Raw genomic sequence first — 17,509 nt, forward strand, 5'->3', positions numbered from 1 at the left:
GGAGGGATGTGTCAACACAGATACACCTGTGACACAATGAGGTGATGATGATGTAACTCATGTACCTCATATACTTCACTACCTGGACTAATAGTTGCTGCTACACACGTCTGTAACATGTTGCATCTGTATATTCCAGCATGTATGTAGTAAGTATGTTCTACTGCACATACCAGTCCAGTGGGGATGAGGGGAAGGATCGCTCCCAAAGCCAACACATCATCCCGTTCATTCCCTCTCTCTCTTCTCCTCCAGACTTCAGTCGACCATCTTCAGCTTCTATTTTCCTTTAGTTCTAGTAGCCGACAACACCTGTTCCAGTCTGGCTGCTTCTCTGTACATGGTGTTTATTTAATAGAGACTTTTGTTGTGTTATGTTGGTTTCTTCTAGAAGCCAGTCATGTAGCAGTGTGTCGTCATCAAGCTGCTTCTTCCTTTCAGTAACTAGTAACTGTCTGGAGTAGCTTGTTGTCGTGTCTAAGCTAGCATGTTATGCTACTTCTAGATGATGTTTGGAAAGTTTGCCACACTTTGATGGTGCCAGTAAAATTCCAGCCAGGTGTAGTTTCCGGATGTATAACCCCTACTTGTACCCTCCCAGAACACGAAGAGGGAACACGGCCCCCTCCCCAACCCACCGGAGGAGGATGGTTTTATGATCCAGGTACCAGCAACGGGCAGGATTTGAACTAGACGCTGCACCACTGGCGACTTACGGTTCTCCACCAACCCCACCACGCCACCGAGGACCTTCACACTCACACTTGTTCTCGTGGTGCTTTTATCTTTTCGTTTTGGCCGTTGGACCAAAAGGACCAAACGTATGGTTGAGGACCCAAACGCAGACTGATGAGGCAGGAGACAAACCAACGCCATTATCCAGGATTTAATATCAAGGAACAAGGAAACCGATACAGACTGAACACGAAACAACAACAATGATCTGGCACCGAGTCAGAGAAACCAAGGCGTAAATAAACAGAGGACGACTAACAGGGAACAGGTGAAGTGAGGGAGCAATCAGACCAGGTGAACTAACGAGCCGCAAACAAAACACACAACACACACGGGAACGAACAAAACTGGAAACTAAAGTAAACACGACAAAACCAAGAACATCACCTATGACCACGACATATAAGGCTCCTCTGATACTTCAGTATTATTCATTTCTTTTAGTAGTTTTTTGCTGAATAAAGATTTAAAAGCTGGACCTGACACAGGATATGAAAGAAAGGAGCCCTGAGAGGACTTTGTTGTAAAGAGCTGCTGTACAAATAAAGCTGGATTGAATTAAACAGAAGAGAAAAGGAGAGTAAAAAGTGGAGAGAGGACAAAGATAGAAACAACAGAAACAATAGAACAACCAGCTGCAACACCGGTAGAGAAACAGAAAACATCCTACGGCCTCTATATGAAAACACAGCAGACAATCATCAGGAGCACCTGCAGAAAGACACACTGAACACCATGAAAACAGCAGCAGAAAGTGTGTGTGTTCTACTATTCTTACACTTATACTTCACAGTCTGGACGGGGCTCAGCTTACATGCATGTTGTACTTGTATGATGGAGCGTGTTACAAAGAAACTTCTAGAAAAAACTAAACATGTTGCTTTGCGTTGCTCGTTGCTGTTACACACTGGATGATCAGACACATGTGGAACTAACAGTTCTGGTCTTTCCTACGTTTCTCAGGCCTCCATCTATTGGTGGTTTTATTGTCATTAGTTTAACTTATTTCAGCCAGTGATGAAAATAAAGAAGCTTTGTTAGGCGTCATTCACACACAAACATGCAACAGAATGAAAGATGAAATCACAACAAACATCATCATCTGTTCTACAGTTTTTCTTCCTCTAACTTTATACCATAAAACAATAATAATAAATTCTATAAAGTCCTTTGTGCTGAATTCATTTAAGGTAGATTCTCTCCTGGAGCATTAGAAGCACTGCTAGGTATGCGGCATAATGGAGTGAATAAAGAAGATTTATGGTCCTGTTAACAGTTCTTGGCAGAGGTTGGTCACCACCATGCACCTCTGGAGGAACGTCAGTGTGTCTTCAGGTGTCTCGGGTTTGCCAGCTTGAAGACAAAGTCAGTGCAGAAGGCAGAGATGATCCCTTCCTCAACATCGTCTGCTTTCACAACGTTTGGAGCTCTTTTGGTGAAGAAGGACATTTTCCAGTCTTGACCAGTCAGGAGAATAGTTGTGTGTGGAGATGGAAGGTCACGCTACAATCACACGGAACAAACACAACGAACCACATTAGAGCTCATTTTTTAATTCTTTGTAAAGTAAATAAACTATTTAGTGTGTAGTCAAATGTAATTAAATAATAAAAAGTTTATGTATCCTTTCAACTATTTCTGTTTTAATTACATAATTTCAGTCATACAATCAATAAGAAAAGTTAACTTGCTGACTTTGTTGTGTGTGTTTGGTTCAGTTAAACACCACATGTCTGCATCAGAGTCTCCAAGAGGGATAAAAAGGTTCATGTTCTCCTTATAGACGTATGGGAGAAATATAAAGAGTCAATACCTGCAAGAGAAACAATACATTTAACATCTAAACCAGGTTTTAATGCTGGAAATTCTTGTTTCTGTATTTCAAAGGTTTCAGAAACCTGAAGACAGCAAGAGGGTGACGTAGAGAAAATGTTGCTTCACTGGTCTGGGCGACATGGTTTAATATGCAGCTGTTAACTCCTGGTAACTCTTCAACGAGAGCCTCCTCTCTGGCCTCCAGGTACAGCTGGTATGGCAGAGATTTCTCCGGAGGCAGGTGAAGCACTTTTTGCAGACGCAGTCAAATCTTTGTCACTTCTTTCCCAAAGCTGGATGTTTTCGCTCCACTTCATCACAAACCTGCAGCTGAAGAAATATCAAACTGTCTTCAGTTTTACAATAACTGTAAATTTGTCCTCAACTAATCTGTGGTTCAGTACAGCCGAAGAAGGTTTGTAGAGATGGTTTCTGTAGAAATTGGTCCAGCAGCTTACTATTTAGACTAAAATCAGTTTAGAAAATCTTTTCTGTAAACATGAAACAGCTACACGTCAAAGAAAGGCCCAGAAAAATAAATAAAAATTAAATAAATGCTAAAACACTGGCTCTGCAACTGTTGAAACTTCATTTACAACGTGAAGGACTGAAAGTGAAAAAGTTTCAGCAGGAAGAGAAAGGGAAGGAGCAGAAACAGCTGAGTTCGTGTCCACATGGGGACGAGTTTAAGTGTAGCCATAAAAAATGTCCAGTGTTTGGACATTTTGTCCTCATAAAAGCAGCGTTTTGGAAGCTTGTTAAGACTCATTTTTGGAAGCAGGTCCCAAAGTGAATTAATGTGAAAGATCCATAGTTTTGTTTCTGCGTCTGTAGGAGCCATTTTTAAGTATCTGTATATATCTTGTTTGGCCACCAGGGGGCAGCATTGTACAGTCTTTTGTCAGCGCCTATATAAGCAGGAACCTTCCTGCAGGAGACAGCAGGGCCGGAGTGGGACTCATTTAATGCCTCAGACCGGCCGCTTCAGATCACCACCTATTATTATTAAAATCATGTCATTATAACCTTACATGTTACGTCTACAAGAGCACAATGTTCTGTAAAACCTGGTAATTCAGTATAATTTTCTACAATATTTCTAATCCAGTGTAAGAAAGGGTTGCTTCACAATGTAGATTTATTTCAACATGAGTCCTCGTCTCCAACATTATTCTTTACATCCTTTCAACATCACCAGAATATAGATTATCTTCAAATAAGTGTTCACAGATATAGAATATTAAATAAGAATAATAAAATACAAAGAGTTTAAGTTTATGAAGTTTTATTAAACGTGGTTTAGAAGCTTTTGGAAAATAATTTTGTTTTTCTCAAAACAAATGATGAAATCTCCATTAAAACATGAATCAATCTGAATTAAACTACAAGGGAAGTTTATTTGTACTATAACACATTTCACATACGAGACAATTCAAAGTGCACATAAAACATTAAAATCATTACAAATGCTGCAAGAAAGCAGAAAAGACAGAAACAAACAGCAAAAATCACAATAAAATGATAAATTAAGTTAAAATGATTAAAAGCAAGATAAGTTAAAAGTTAGCTGCAGATTTCATGCATAGGTGCAGGAGAAAAGAAAAGTTTTAACCTGATTTAAAGTGTCTACGTTTGTGTAGTGATGTGATGTATAAATTTAGTGGCGCTGTCACTGTATAACGCTGGGAGGTACAGAGAAGAAGTTCTCCAGAGAAAATGTGTGTTCTGAACAGCACGTTAGCTGTACGTTGTGGAGATTCCTGTTATGGAATAAAGTCATGTAGTACTTCAAAACGTGTCAAGTTACTACATAATTGACGATGAGGTGAAACGGGAAAACGCCGTAGATGACTCGAGAAGAAAAGTTGGACGTTGAAGGCGAACCATGCAGTTGGGAATTTCTGCCAAAGAAGGAGAGGAAGAAACGAGGTATTAAAAAAGAAAAAACTGTACTGTGGGCAGTACCACAGATGGCATCACCGAGGATTCAGAGATGGGCGGAAACGCTGCAAGCCTACAAATACATGACTGTGTACAAAGAGGGAAAACATCACAGAAATGCAGATGCTCTCAGTCGATTGCCATTACCAGAAACAAGCCAAACAGAAGAACCACAGGAGAGAGTTTCATGCTGGGAGGTCGGATATAACACTGGTAACTGCCGACCAAGTAAAAACATGGACAGACCAAGACTCAGTGCTTTCACAAGTGAGGGAGAAGGTTCATAAGGTTGGAAACCAGAACCTAAAGAGACGGAGTTTGTTACTTACACAGTAAAAAACATAAGCTTAATACACAGGATGGGTGTGTGTTGTGGAGAACCAGGGCGATGGGAAGTTTTGGAACAACGTCACCAGTGTCATCCGGAAGTGTCCAGAATGAAAGCGCTGGACAGAAGTTATGTTTGGTGGCCTAAACTGGACAACAGATCGAGGACGTGATCGGGTTATGTACGGTGTGTCAGGAGCACAGGAACTCGCCTGCAGCAGCACCTTTGCCTCCCTGGCCTGAAAAACCCTGGAGCCGTCTTCACATAGACTATGCAGGTCCCTTCCAAGGGAAAAGGTTTTTGTATTTTGTACTGGTTGATGCAAATTTAAAATGGATGGATGTTTATCCTGTAACTAAGGCAACGTCAGCCTCCACTGATGAGTGTTTACCTACAAGTTTCAGTAATCACGGGTTACCTGAATTGTTGGTGTCTGATAATGGTATTTTGTTTTTTAAGCACAAAGTTCAAAGATTTTTTTTAAAGAAATGGGATCAGACGTGTCACTTCTGCACCTTACCACGCTTCAAGCAACGGGTTCACAGAGAGGGGGGTGCAGATATTTAAAAAGATGATGTTCTGAAGGTTCTGTAGAAACAAGAGCAGCCAGAGTGTTATTCAGTTACAGGGTGACTCCTCAAACTACTGCAGGTCTTTCTCCAGCAGAACTGCTTCTGGGGAGGAAACTGAGGTGTACATGGATGTGATGCATCCAGAGCTGAACTCAAGGGTAAAGGAACACCAAGAGAGTCAAATCAAACAACATGACAAAACATCTAAAAGTCGATGTTTCAGGGCAGGAGACGCAGTTTGGACTTTAAACTTCAGTTTTGGGCCTAAATGGGTTCCAGGAATCATTGAGTCAGTTAAAGTAAAAAAAGAAGTAAAATAAATGTAATAGTGGTACATGTTCTGTTCCTTATGTTGGATGGTGTAGTTTAATTTGTTTTTTAGCTAAGGAGAGGAGATGTAGTGATGTGATGTATAAATTTAGTGGCGCTGTCACTGTATAACGCTGGGAGGTACAGAGAAGAAGTTCTCCAGAGAAAATGTGTGTTCTGAACAGCACGTTAGCTGTACGTTGTGGAGATTCCTGTTATGGAATAAAGTCATGTAGTACTTCAAAACGTGTCAAGTTACTACAGTTTGGTGAAAGTTTAATCTCCACTGGCAGTTTGTTCCACTTGTTTGCAGCATAACAGCTAAATGCTGCTTCTCCATGTTTAGTCTGGACTCTGGTCTGGACTAGTGGACCAGAGTCTACGGATCTCAGAGCTCCGCTAGGTTTATATTCTCTGAATTTATCCCAGATGGATTCTGGGCCTAGACTACAGCGTTCTTTGTCTTTCCCAGGACGAGCTGTTAAAGACCAGCTTCAGCCAGACTGTGTGCTATATCTCTCATCAACCAGCAAGACAAGACTGTGTTGTGTTCAAGGGACAGACTGCATGTGGGACACTCTGCACACAACATGCAAAAACACATGAACAGGAGTTAACAGGTGCATATTAAATGATATGATCCATACCAGTGACATAACCCTGCTGCTGTTTCCAGGTGTGTGAAGCTTTGAACTCCATGTGTTACACACGGGAGAAATTCAGCCATGCTCCGCTTCATGAAAGGCTTTATTCATGCTGATCCCTGGAAGGACGAGGAACAGTATAGATCAGCGGTGGATGCTGTCAGCTGTTCTGCCTGACCGGCTACTTCCTCTAAGAAATTCCAGCTCCGGACCGGTCACCCCCATTAGTAGAGCGCTACTGCCACCTACTGGTGGAAAGCAGCGCAGCTATCCTCTCTAAACCAGCTACAGATTAACTGGAACATAAACATATGTAGACGTCCGAGTACGGATCTCACCTGGATCCACAAGGAACAGTATAGACCTGCGTCCCAATTCAGGCTCTGAACACTTTTTAGATTTTATAACAGAAAACATTTTACATATAAGATGCAACTTAAACAGCTTCAACTGAACAAGGCCGAAGACAACAGATACAAACGTGGAGTTTTTATTTATTTTATTTTACATAGAAAAATGAAATAATGTGCAGTTTCTTCAAAATATCAAGAGTTCTTGTTGCTTTCTGGTTCTTCACATTTTCAGCTGAGCTGGTTTAAGATTTCAGATCCACAATAAAAAGATTAAAAAGGTTTAGATCCAGAACATTTACACTTGTGGACATGAAACCTGCCAAGAATGATTAATAGCTGAATAACAGAGTTTACATCACTGACAATCCTTTCAATATAAAATATAAGATGAAAACATTAATGTGGATATTGATGTTTAACTGAGCCCAGACGAAGCTTTCCATGTCGGACCAGAACTGTTTGGTGGGAACACGTTGGAAAATATCTGGAAAATTGTCTCTTTGTTAGCTTTGCAGAACACACAGGCATCATCAATATTTATCTGGAATCTTTGAAGTGTTTCCTGAACAGGAAAAATCTGAAGTTAAACCTTAAAAGAAACTTCTTCCAGCTTGTTGTTAATCCAGTAATTATGAAGAAGTTTAGCAGCTTTTTCCCTGTAAAGCAGCCGTGGTAGAGTCCCAGAAGAACTCTGCAGCAGCTGGAAGTGAACCGGACGCTTCATTCCTGATTTATTTGTTGCTCCAACGTTTGTCTGTGAGATCAACATCAGCCATGAAAACGTTGTTAAATTCCGTGTTAATCTCTGGGAATGACGTGTTCTTCAACATGTGACGAGCCTGCAGGAGCTGCATTTAAGACAACAGCCAACTCTTCAGCTGTTCCAGGTAAATGACTTTTTTAAGGAATTCTGAATGCCAGAAGTCCCGTTTTTATCCAACAACTGACCTACAAACAGAATTCCTTTTCCACACCACGTCGGATAAAACAGATTTATTCTGATAAAGAAGTCCTTGTTGTTCCAGATATAACATCTACGGGGCTGAAGTTATGTTTAGAAACCAATAACCAGATAAAAGAGCTTGTTTGTGGAAGTCAGCCGGATTTAAAGGAATTTTACCAACAGAAAAATGACCTTTCAACAGAAAATTAAAGCCACCAGGATGATTAAACAGAGAAGCTGGAAAAGCGTTCCAGATGCTGTCGGGTTCTTCAGAAATTCCAGAATCCGTTTCATTTTAAATGTGTTGTTTAGGGAGTTAAAGTCCAGAACCTCTAGACCTCCTTGTTCCCTACAACCTCTGATGATGTCTTTCCTGAGATAACGGGCTTTTTCCTCCACATGGCATCATATAGTATTTATCCAGTTCTTTAATGATGTTTTGGGATGTGAAGTGACGATGAGACATTTATAGATCTGGATTTACCTTCTGCTTTAGAAATGAAGACTCTGCCACATAGAGAGAGATCTCTCATTAACCAAGAACTCAGTTTAGATCCTGTTTTTTCAATAACTGGATTAAAATTGAAGTTGTAACGTTCCTGTTTATCTTTACAAATTATAATTCCAAGATGTGTCACTTCCTCATTAACTGGTATTCCAGCGTAATGGGAGCAGTTCCAGTTTTCCAGAGGAAACTAAACAGATGTGTCTACATCCATTTGAACCCTGATACATCACTAAATGAATTTATACAACTCACTGCGCTTACTATGTGATGATGATCCCTTAAAAAACTGCCGTATCATCAGCGAGCTGACAGGTTTTAAACTCCTTACCTACAGCAGGAATTCCCAGAAAAGGGGACGTTTTGATGTGGGTGCCATTATTTGTGCTACTACCAGAGAAAGAAAAGGAGATCCAGGGCAGCCTTGTCTACGTGGAATAATGAATCTGGTTGATGAGCCAGATTTCAGTTTAACAGAACCAGAACAAACATTATATAAAGTCCCAACTGCATTATGAAAATAATTCCCACATCCAGAGAAGGAAAAGATTTTACAATAAAGTTCTGCTCCGTGGTGTGAAAGGCTTTGTAAGAAGCGATGAGCAGAATGAAGCTTCCATCAGGTAACAGGTGATTGTAATCTATCATGTCTGATATTAAACGGATGTTGTTGCTAATGAGCCTTTTCTCCATAAAACCAGATGCTCTTCGTCTGTTTTCTGACTCCAGCCGTGTTTAAGTCTTCCAGCAACAATCAGAGCAAATAACTTTCATCATTGTTCAGTAAACTGACGGCTCTCCAGGTTTCACTCTGGAATTTATCCTTGTTTGCTTTGGGAATTAGTGGGATTATCCCTGTTTTAAAGTGGGGGGGGTCACCTTTTCCAGTGGCTTCTTGGAATCCAGCTAGTAAGAAGGAGGAAGTTTATCAGTGAATCTTTATAAAACTCCCAGTCAGGCCGTCATTCCCGGGAGCTTCATTTTCTTCCAGATGTTCCACACATTCCACACGTTCTGGTAAGGAAATCTGTCCATCACAAATATCTCTAAATTCCTCATTTAGGTTTTAACATGAGTAGAAATGTTGTTTAAAAAGTTTCTGAGTCAGAAGTTGTGGCTGAAGAGCAGAACTTCTGATAACAGCTGGCCACATGTTTGGAGATTACATCCTGATCACTGGGAACGTTCCCGTTTACCATCACGTTACTTACTGGAGCATATTCAGCATTCCACTTTTCTAATCCAAGAAAATATTTAGTATTTTCTCTCCCTGCTCCATCCGTCTGCGTCTGGTTGTGATAAAGGCGGCTTTGGTTTTGTCCACATACATGTTGTCTAACTGGCTTTTAATAAACTCAGATGTTCTGTCTCCTGCTCATTAAGCTTCCATTAGTTTTCTTTTCATCATTTACTTTTGCTTCAATAATGTTTGATTCATTTTCTCTTTTTGCTTTGCCAATAATTTACCTTTTTTAATAGCCGTCATGTGAATTTCATATTTCATTCATTCCCAATAACAACCATGTTTACCAGAGTCACATGTTTGTTTCCAGAATCTACCAATGATGGCGTCAACGTCCCTTTTTACATCCAAATTATTAAGTATTGATCAATTTCCAACATCCTGAAACAATGTTCTGAGTACAACAATCATTAAGAGCAGTTCTACTGAATATTCCCTGATGAGCTGTTAAGATGGAGGCTTCTATCATCACGTCTTTGACCACATCCACAAGATGGTTGGAGATGAGCCAGAAATCTGTTGGTGATTGAAAGGAAAGGCTCCTGTTGCACCAAGTACACCTCCTCTGTTCTTCCTTCCTGTCTCACCACAGACCCACAAGTCCCAGTCACACACATTTATTTTAAGCTTGGAGTCTGTATTTGTGGTTTTTGGAGGCCATCAATCCACATCATCATCATCATCATCATCATCATCATCATTATCATCATCAGTATTGAAGTCGCCTCCACACAGAATTTTATCTTGAGAGGATTTTAAATGAAGTTGCTTCGTCTCATCTCAGCAGTTTGGAACAGAGTCTGATTTCTAACTTTATCATTGGAGCATAAATATGAAGCATTAGAAATAGTTTCTGATCTATTTCACACACTAAAATAATGATTCTTCCTGAAGCTTCTTCCTCACTCTGTAGTGTCTGACCTTTAAATGGAGCTTTTAAGATGGCTGCTCCTGCTGATCCATGACTTCCACTGGAGAACCACGTCTCACTGCTCCACTCATTTTTCCACAAAGTCTCATCTGCTGCACGTGCACGGCTTTCTGGAAGAAAATAAAAACCTGCATTTTTACTTCTGCAGAACAAAAATCCAGCTTTCCTCCGTAATAAATCTCTTCAGCCTCTGACATTAACAGAACAAGCAGAAAAAGACAGAAAGAAAACGATCTTACAATTAACTGTAAAAGCTGAAATAAAACCTTTTCTAAAGGCATCAGGAATCTGCCATAATTACACTGAATTTCTGCTATAAAACATTTATTCTCATTTTAAAATGAGGTATGTAGCGTCCCAGTGGAATAAACACTCTTAACTGATGGTCTGTAGAGGTTTTTATTCCATGTAAACATTCTTGAACCAAACCTAAACCAACGTATGAGCTAAACAAGAAAGAAACACAAAAATGTGCGTTACATTTCTGCATGGCGTTACTTCTGATACCTCAGTTAGCTTACAGCATCACAATTTAGCCATGTTTACATCCATAAAAATTCACATTTTTTTACATGTCTTAATGTAGTCATGGCATTTACCTTGATGCCTGTTTCGACTGGTGCTAAGGCTGGTTCTGTGCTTTTTATTGCGTCTTATGACGCATTTTAGCTCCGTGAAATACACTTTAAATCGTTTGAGCTACAACCCTTTCAAAACAAGACATTTCCGGGTTTACAGGAAGTTCCAGAATAAAATCCATGAACATACAACCCGTCTGTGTCAGCTGACGTCACACTCGGGATAGCCGCAGTCCAGCGCCATGTTGGTTGTAGAGATGGGATTTATGGCTCTTTGAAGGGAGCCGGATCTTGAGGAGCCGTTCCTTTCAAAGAGCCATTCAAAAGACTGGCTCGTTCTCACAATATCTTACAAAATTTCACAATATATAAGAATGACAAACAATCAAAATATGTACCAATATAAAATCTACTATACAAGATTAAATAATTATGGAAAAATATAGATAAAAAGGATAAACCTGAGCAGTCAGTGCAAATTCTAGTAAATGTTTTGGATAGAACTCACAGTATTTGTTTCCAAACAATTCTCTCTGTCCATAGATGCTTCACATGAATGGAGCGTGTTGGACTTCAGACTTCTATGTCACACATGTTATTTATTTTATTTTATCTTTACTCAAACTACTACTTATTTACTTATTTATTCATTTATTCATTCATTCAGTCATTTTCAGCTGGAGGAGGGGTGGGGGGATTGGGCTTGGCGTGTGTGTATTTGTGTGTGTGTGTGACTGTGTGAAAGATTTCATTGAGTGTTTTTATTCTTATGTTTATAATCATGTAAAGAACTTTGTGTTGCCTATGGCATGAAAAGCGCTTTATAAATAAAGTTTGATTTGATTTGATGAAGGCAGTGTCAAAAATTTGTATATAAAAAGAACGGCTCACAGCTGTGAATCGGTTCCCATCGTTCATTTAAAAGAGTTCAAAAGAATCGATTCGTTCATGAACGTCACATCTCTAGTTGGTTGCATCCTCCTTGTAAATGACTGTTCATGTCTTTGCTGCGTTATAATCTTTGATAAAATGGGAATCTCGTGTTGTGTGAAAGACTGCCAAACTAAGTCACACTACATAAAAGGTAGAAAAGTAGCCACAACGTTAGATTTGTTGGGTTTCCCACTTTTAAAGAGGCTTTGGACAGCAGGTTGAGGATGTAACTGAGGCGTTGGATGGCCCCTGTCACAGCGGTGAGGGAAGAACATCACTTTCACCACCATCTCCCTTCATGTGTGTTTGCTCTCAGCATTTTCATAAAGGAAGAAGGAGAGTTTTTGTTGTTGCTGTTGTTTTTATTGTGTAAGTAATGTTAATGAATATACTTTATTTGGCTTTTTAAAGTCACTATATTCACATTGGCTTCACTTGTAAACTAGAGGCAAAGAGGGAGGGAAATAGAAATGAGTTCATCTGTTTGTGTTTGATCAGTGTTTATTTTATTTAATCATCTTATATCAAAACATCACAGAGTGAATGATTTTAGAGATGCAGGTAAATACCAAGAGTGCTCTGTGAGATCTGATGGGATGTTAACTGGTTGGATTAAGTGGTTAAAATTGTGAAATGTAATGAAGCATCCGATGTTAACTAGTTTTTAATAACACCAAACATGTGGCTGCAGGTCACCCAGCTTAAGAAATGGAGGCTCAGATTGTTCACCATTCCTGCTTCTAGGACACACATCAGTTACACCCACAAACGCTGCACGTCTGCAAGACGAAGAAGACGGATCAGCTGAGGAAAGAGACGCTGCAAGCAGCAGAGATGGAGTCCACCAGGATGCAGACCCTGGAGAGCTACAGACCATGAAGAGGACACCTGATGCTGGAGAGGAAAGCTTCAGCTACAGACCAGAGGACACATAAGGCTGGAGAAGATGGTGATCAGCTGATCAGAGGATGAGACACATGATGAAGATGATGTGTGTGTACAGTCAGACAGAAGTTTTTTTTATTATTTGTGCAACAAAAATGTGCATTTTTTTGTTTTTTTTACATGATTTAAACATGAATAATAAAGTGTGTCAAAGACATTTTTGAAGTATTTTGACTTTTCGTTGCCTCTTAAACACATAAATAACCAGTGTCAGTTTAATAATGAAAATTACTTTAAATTTTAATTACATTAAAAATCTTGTGGAGATAAACACTGAATAGAAACATGATTGTTAACCAGATGAGAAGCTTGACAGTTTTACTTTTTCATAAAAGTTTTTATTGTAATTCTCAGTCAGAATAAACAGTAGCAGCACAACTTTAAACAGATCAAGTTTCAATAAAAGAAAATACAGAATATGCACACGATGTAATAAAAACACTGAAGTTGTGGCAAAATATCTTCAAGTCATGTAGAGAGAGAATTCCACATCTTTGATGTCAACACTGAAACAATAAAATGTGCAATTGTGCTAAAATCAGTGCAAAAAATGTGCAAATTAGTCACCAAGAGGACCAATGAGAGCAGATCCAGAAGTCTTCTTTATCTGCTGCAGGCTGTAGACCTCCATGATGACCCAGAGCTTCAGTGGAGAGTCGGTCAGGTGCTGGGAGTGCAGGACCTGTAGACACACACTGGCAGACACACAACAAGCGTTTACAACAGTTTGCTTTATTTAGCTTAATTTATAAGGACGTTTATATTATTACAGTTTCTGTTTACAGGCTGATGCCAGACTGACGTGTTAGCTGAGTAATTATGTTGTATGAACATGTGGTCGGATTATTACATCATTTAAAACTTTTTCTGAGTTATGTAATATAAATATGAAGTTGTTTCTTTTACAACATTGTAATGTACATGAATCATTTATGCTCAGAGTTTAAATAAGTAAAGAAAACAGACAAAACAAGTAAAGTAACCCTAACCAGCATCATAACTTCACTAACAGCAGGTGAGCTTACCTTTGCAGTGAGACGCTGTTGTTCAGTCCTGCGGTGGAAATGTGAACAGATCCTGCACCCAGACATTCCTGAAATGTCCGTGAGCTTCCAGAGATTTGTAGTTTCTCAACTGTTCATACGTGTAAACACTGATACCATAAACGAGGTAGCTTGTTATGTCCAGCGATGAGGTTGGAGGTAGTAACGTAGCATCGGAGCTCCATTCCTTAGCTGTGGGGTTGTAAGGATCTAAGTTATTTAATATTGACAGTTTGGACAAATACGGATCTCGGTCTCCTTGATAAGCTTGTCCCTGTACGGTGTCCTCTCATCATTCTTCTTCTTCTCCATACTGCCGACTGAGGAAACGGCTTTAAAATGTACTACTAACTAAAATACTGCTCGTTGTGTTGCTTGTTTATGTCCAAGATGCAACCAACATGGCGCGGGGTGGTGTGTGTGTGTGTGTGTGTGTGTGTCTGTGTGTGTGTGTGTGTGTGTGTGTGTGTGTGTGTTAAGGATGAAAAATGTAAATAATCTAAATTCCAGCAGCTTTACCTTCTCATAGTAAAAGGTTGAGTCTGAACAATATAATAAAGCAGCAAACAGACGATATCAAAGCAACTTTATCAGTTTTCATCTCATCAGGACGGATTTCTTCACTCCGCTGCAGTAAGCAGTCTGACCTTCTTTCCTTGCTTCTCCACCGCAGGACAAACACCATTTCTGGCTGTTTGTCTAAGTAGTCTACTATTCATAGTCATTTTACACCATTTCCACCAGTTTAAAAAAAAAAAAAAAACGCCGCTTTGCTGATAATTTGACTAAATTGTGACATTTTGCTTTTGTTATGTAACCGAGCTTCCTGGGGTTCGCCTAACTGGATAATTCATAATAAAGTAATAAACGGAGACGAGACATCAAGAGTTCCTTTTCGCGGTCTTGCTGCTTCTTTATTCACCACCGGACTACAAATCCCAGCAACCTGGGCTACAGTCAGCCTGCCCTACAGTAACTCTGCAGGGACACACAACTTACTCAACCTCAACTTATAACAAACCCAGAAGGTATGTTACAGTTATAATGAAGCGTGACTGAAAGTGTTTAATAGTCTGTAGAGCGGTGGAAGTCACCAATATCTCACATTCAGTGTCTGCAAGCTCTGGTTTTCATGTCAGCTGGTTAAAGACCATTTTATGTCCACAAAACTTTCAATTAGCTGCTTTTACAGAGACATAAAATTACCTCCAGGATTAAATAAAAACTGTAAAGCCTTCAGTTCTTGTCCCCCCCATCCGTCTCATCACTATGGGGAGCCGAGCATTCAGCCGCTCTGCTCCCCATCTCTGGAACTCTCTTCCCCCCGACATCCAAACCACAGACTCTCTTCCTCTCTTCAAATCACAACTCAAAATTTGTTCAGACAGTCCTTTCTTATCTAGTCACTCTCTGTCTTCATGTTGTCCTCCGTTCCATTTTGTTTTCTACTTATTGTTTCTTTTTTTTTTAACTATTTTAATGTTCTTTTGTACAGTGTCCTTGGGTGTTTTGAAAGGCGCTTTTAAATAAAATGTATTATTATTATTATTATTATTATTATTATTTAAATGCTTCCAATGCATTTCCTTACACAGTAATATAAGCTGAAATATTTTCTGAAACTGGGACTAACGTCCACTCAGCTTGTAATATTTCCTGTCAACCAGGACAATGTCCTCTTTAAACTGGTCCCCCATGGTTGGACATCTTGTCTGCAGTTACATCCTCTTAAAGAATTCATGTCACGTCATGAACGGACCCAGAACAGGATTTAAGTTAGCAATAAAATACCAGCAGAGCAGCATCTACTAACAGCAGCATGTTATTGGATCAGAATGAGATTAAAGAGGATGGAATTACCTCTGACAGTTATTTAGGGTTCCTGCCTCCATCAGCAGCTGCTGCCTGTTTTCCAGGCCAGACGCAGCTCATCTCCATAGAATCTGATGAGAATCAATGCATCAAAAATGGTTTTATTTATCACAGCGCAGTTAAAATGCTGAACAAAACCAAATGCTGACCATGTGTTTAAAGGAACATGGAATCTCTCATGTAACACTGAACAGATCCTGCAAATCACTGCAGAAGCTGAGAGACCAGGGATCCAGTGATCATCCCAGAGTAAGCTACAATAGAATAAAGAAAAGCAGAAGAAGAAGCAGCAGTGTTTGTGTCCCCCCACCACCAATAAATAAATAAATAATAAAAGTGTTGAAAGGTAATGCTGAAGATTCTGAGACCTCAGATGTTGAGAACATTTGTTTTATCTGCATGGAGCCGTCTTGCAACTCAAGGCCAAAGGAAGTGTGTGTGAAATGTACCCAATGTAGTCTTTGGAGTGCAGAATCTCTCTCATCTACTGGTTCACTGGAGCATCATCATCATCATCATCATCATAAAGAAAAATATTCAAGAAGAGTCACGACAGAAAGAAATTTTATTTAAGATCAGCTTTTTTAAAGGAAATTTATTTTCCACTAAACATCTCAAACATTCACAAAGAGGAAAAACATGATTGTATTGGAACGGTTGATTTGTTTGCACGCGTTTGGGCCTCTAGGGGGCACAGTTCTTTTTGCATGGCCCTTTCCATGCAGGTTTAGTACTGCAGCTTCAGCCTATAGTAAATAAAAGGAAGTGATGCACCAGGAACTTCCTGTTTCTATGGGTAATGAGAATAGTGGTGTGCTTGCCAGGATGAAGGCTCATTCTTTATCTCCGGCCATCTGTTTGTTCCTAGCCCTTTGAGTGGCAATATAAGTAAGTTCACGTTTGTCACATTGTTAGACTATATTTAGCTGATTATTATGTTGATTCGTAACTTGATTTGCATTATTTATATAGTCATAGTCATAGTATAGTAAATCTTGTTCAACTACAACACCTGTCTGTTCCTTGGAGGATGTATTACATGGGAGAGTTGGCTGTGAATCTCAATATAGGACAAGAGTCACATTGGGTGCAACAGTACAGTGATAAAAACCTTAAATATGTAAATATACTAAAAACATGGTTCAACACAAACAACAAAACAAACAAAAAGCTACAGATTCATTAAAAAATCTGACAGCTGCAGGAACCAAAGACCTTCTGAAACGTTCGGTAGAACATCGAGGTACAACAAGACGTTTCTTCTCATGAAAACAACCTCAGAATAAAAGTTAAATGTTTATTAAACAAAACAAAGAATTAAACATGATGGAAAACATTAAAAAATCTAAAAATTGTAATGAGATACTGGATTAAAACAAAACATTAAATGTAATTTCAGGTAAAATATCAAAACCACTGAAATACAAGGGAGAGAAATTATATTATTTATTTTTTATTAAACAAGTATTTTCACAAAAAGTCTAAATCTGAATGAAAATAAACAAACTTTATACGTGAAAGTTTTAATGAAAATTCCTTAAATTCTACATTGAAGCAAAGCATGAAATTTGTGATGTGAAAATGAATCTTTAATTCAACATGTGAAAATGACAGAATGAAGCAAACAAACTAAGAGTGAAACACTGGGAGGATTTTCATTTCCAGCATCATGAAGTGGAACTAACTGCAGCTGACATGAAGTCAACACAACATCCTGATATTCAGTGTGAAGCTTTGACTGGAAACAACATGTGGATCCTGGAAGAAGCACAGCTTCCATCTTTAAAGGACTGGAAGAGGAAGAAGTTTCCAAGGAATC

The 17,509-nt window shown here is 39.2% G+C and overlaps 2 long non-coding RNA genes across 2 annotated transcripts; both read right to left on the minus strand.

Moving 5' to 3' along the window:
* Positions 1 to 870: 870 nt before the first annotated feature.
* Positions 871 to 2,593, minus strand: LOC121655460. Its single transcript, XR_006013213.1, has 2 exons — positions 2,431 to 2,593; positions 871 to 2,238 (listed from the first exon to the last, which is right to left on the minus strand). It is a non-coding gene; the product is annotated as an uncharacterized LOC121655460 (long non-coding RNA).
* Positions 2,594 to 2,789: 196 nt separating this feature from the next.
* On the minus strand, positions 2,790 to 11,007 carry LOC121655307. Its single transcript, XR_006013143.1, has 4 exons — positions 10,919 to 11,007; positions 10,310 to 10,429; positions 6,348 to 6,463; positions 2,790 to 2,880 (listed from the first exon to the last, which is right to left on the minus strand). It is a non-coding gene; the product is annotated as an uncharacterized LOC121655307 (long non-coding RNA).
* Between the last annotated feature and the right edge of the window lie 6,502 nt (positions 11,008 to 17,509).

The sequence above is a fragment of the Melanotaenia boesemani genome, chromosome 2 (assembly GCF_017639745.1).
Source record: "Melanotaenia boesemani isolate fMelBoe1 chromosome 2, fMelBoe1.pri, whole genome shotgun sequence".
Classification (NCBI taxonomy): domain Eukaryota; kingdom Metazoa; phylum Chordata; class Actinopteri; order Atheriniformes; family Melanotaeniidae; genus Melanotaenia; species Melanotaenia boesemani.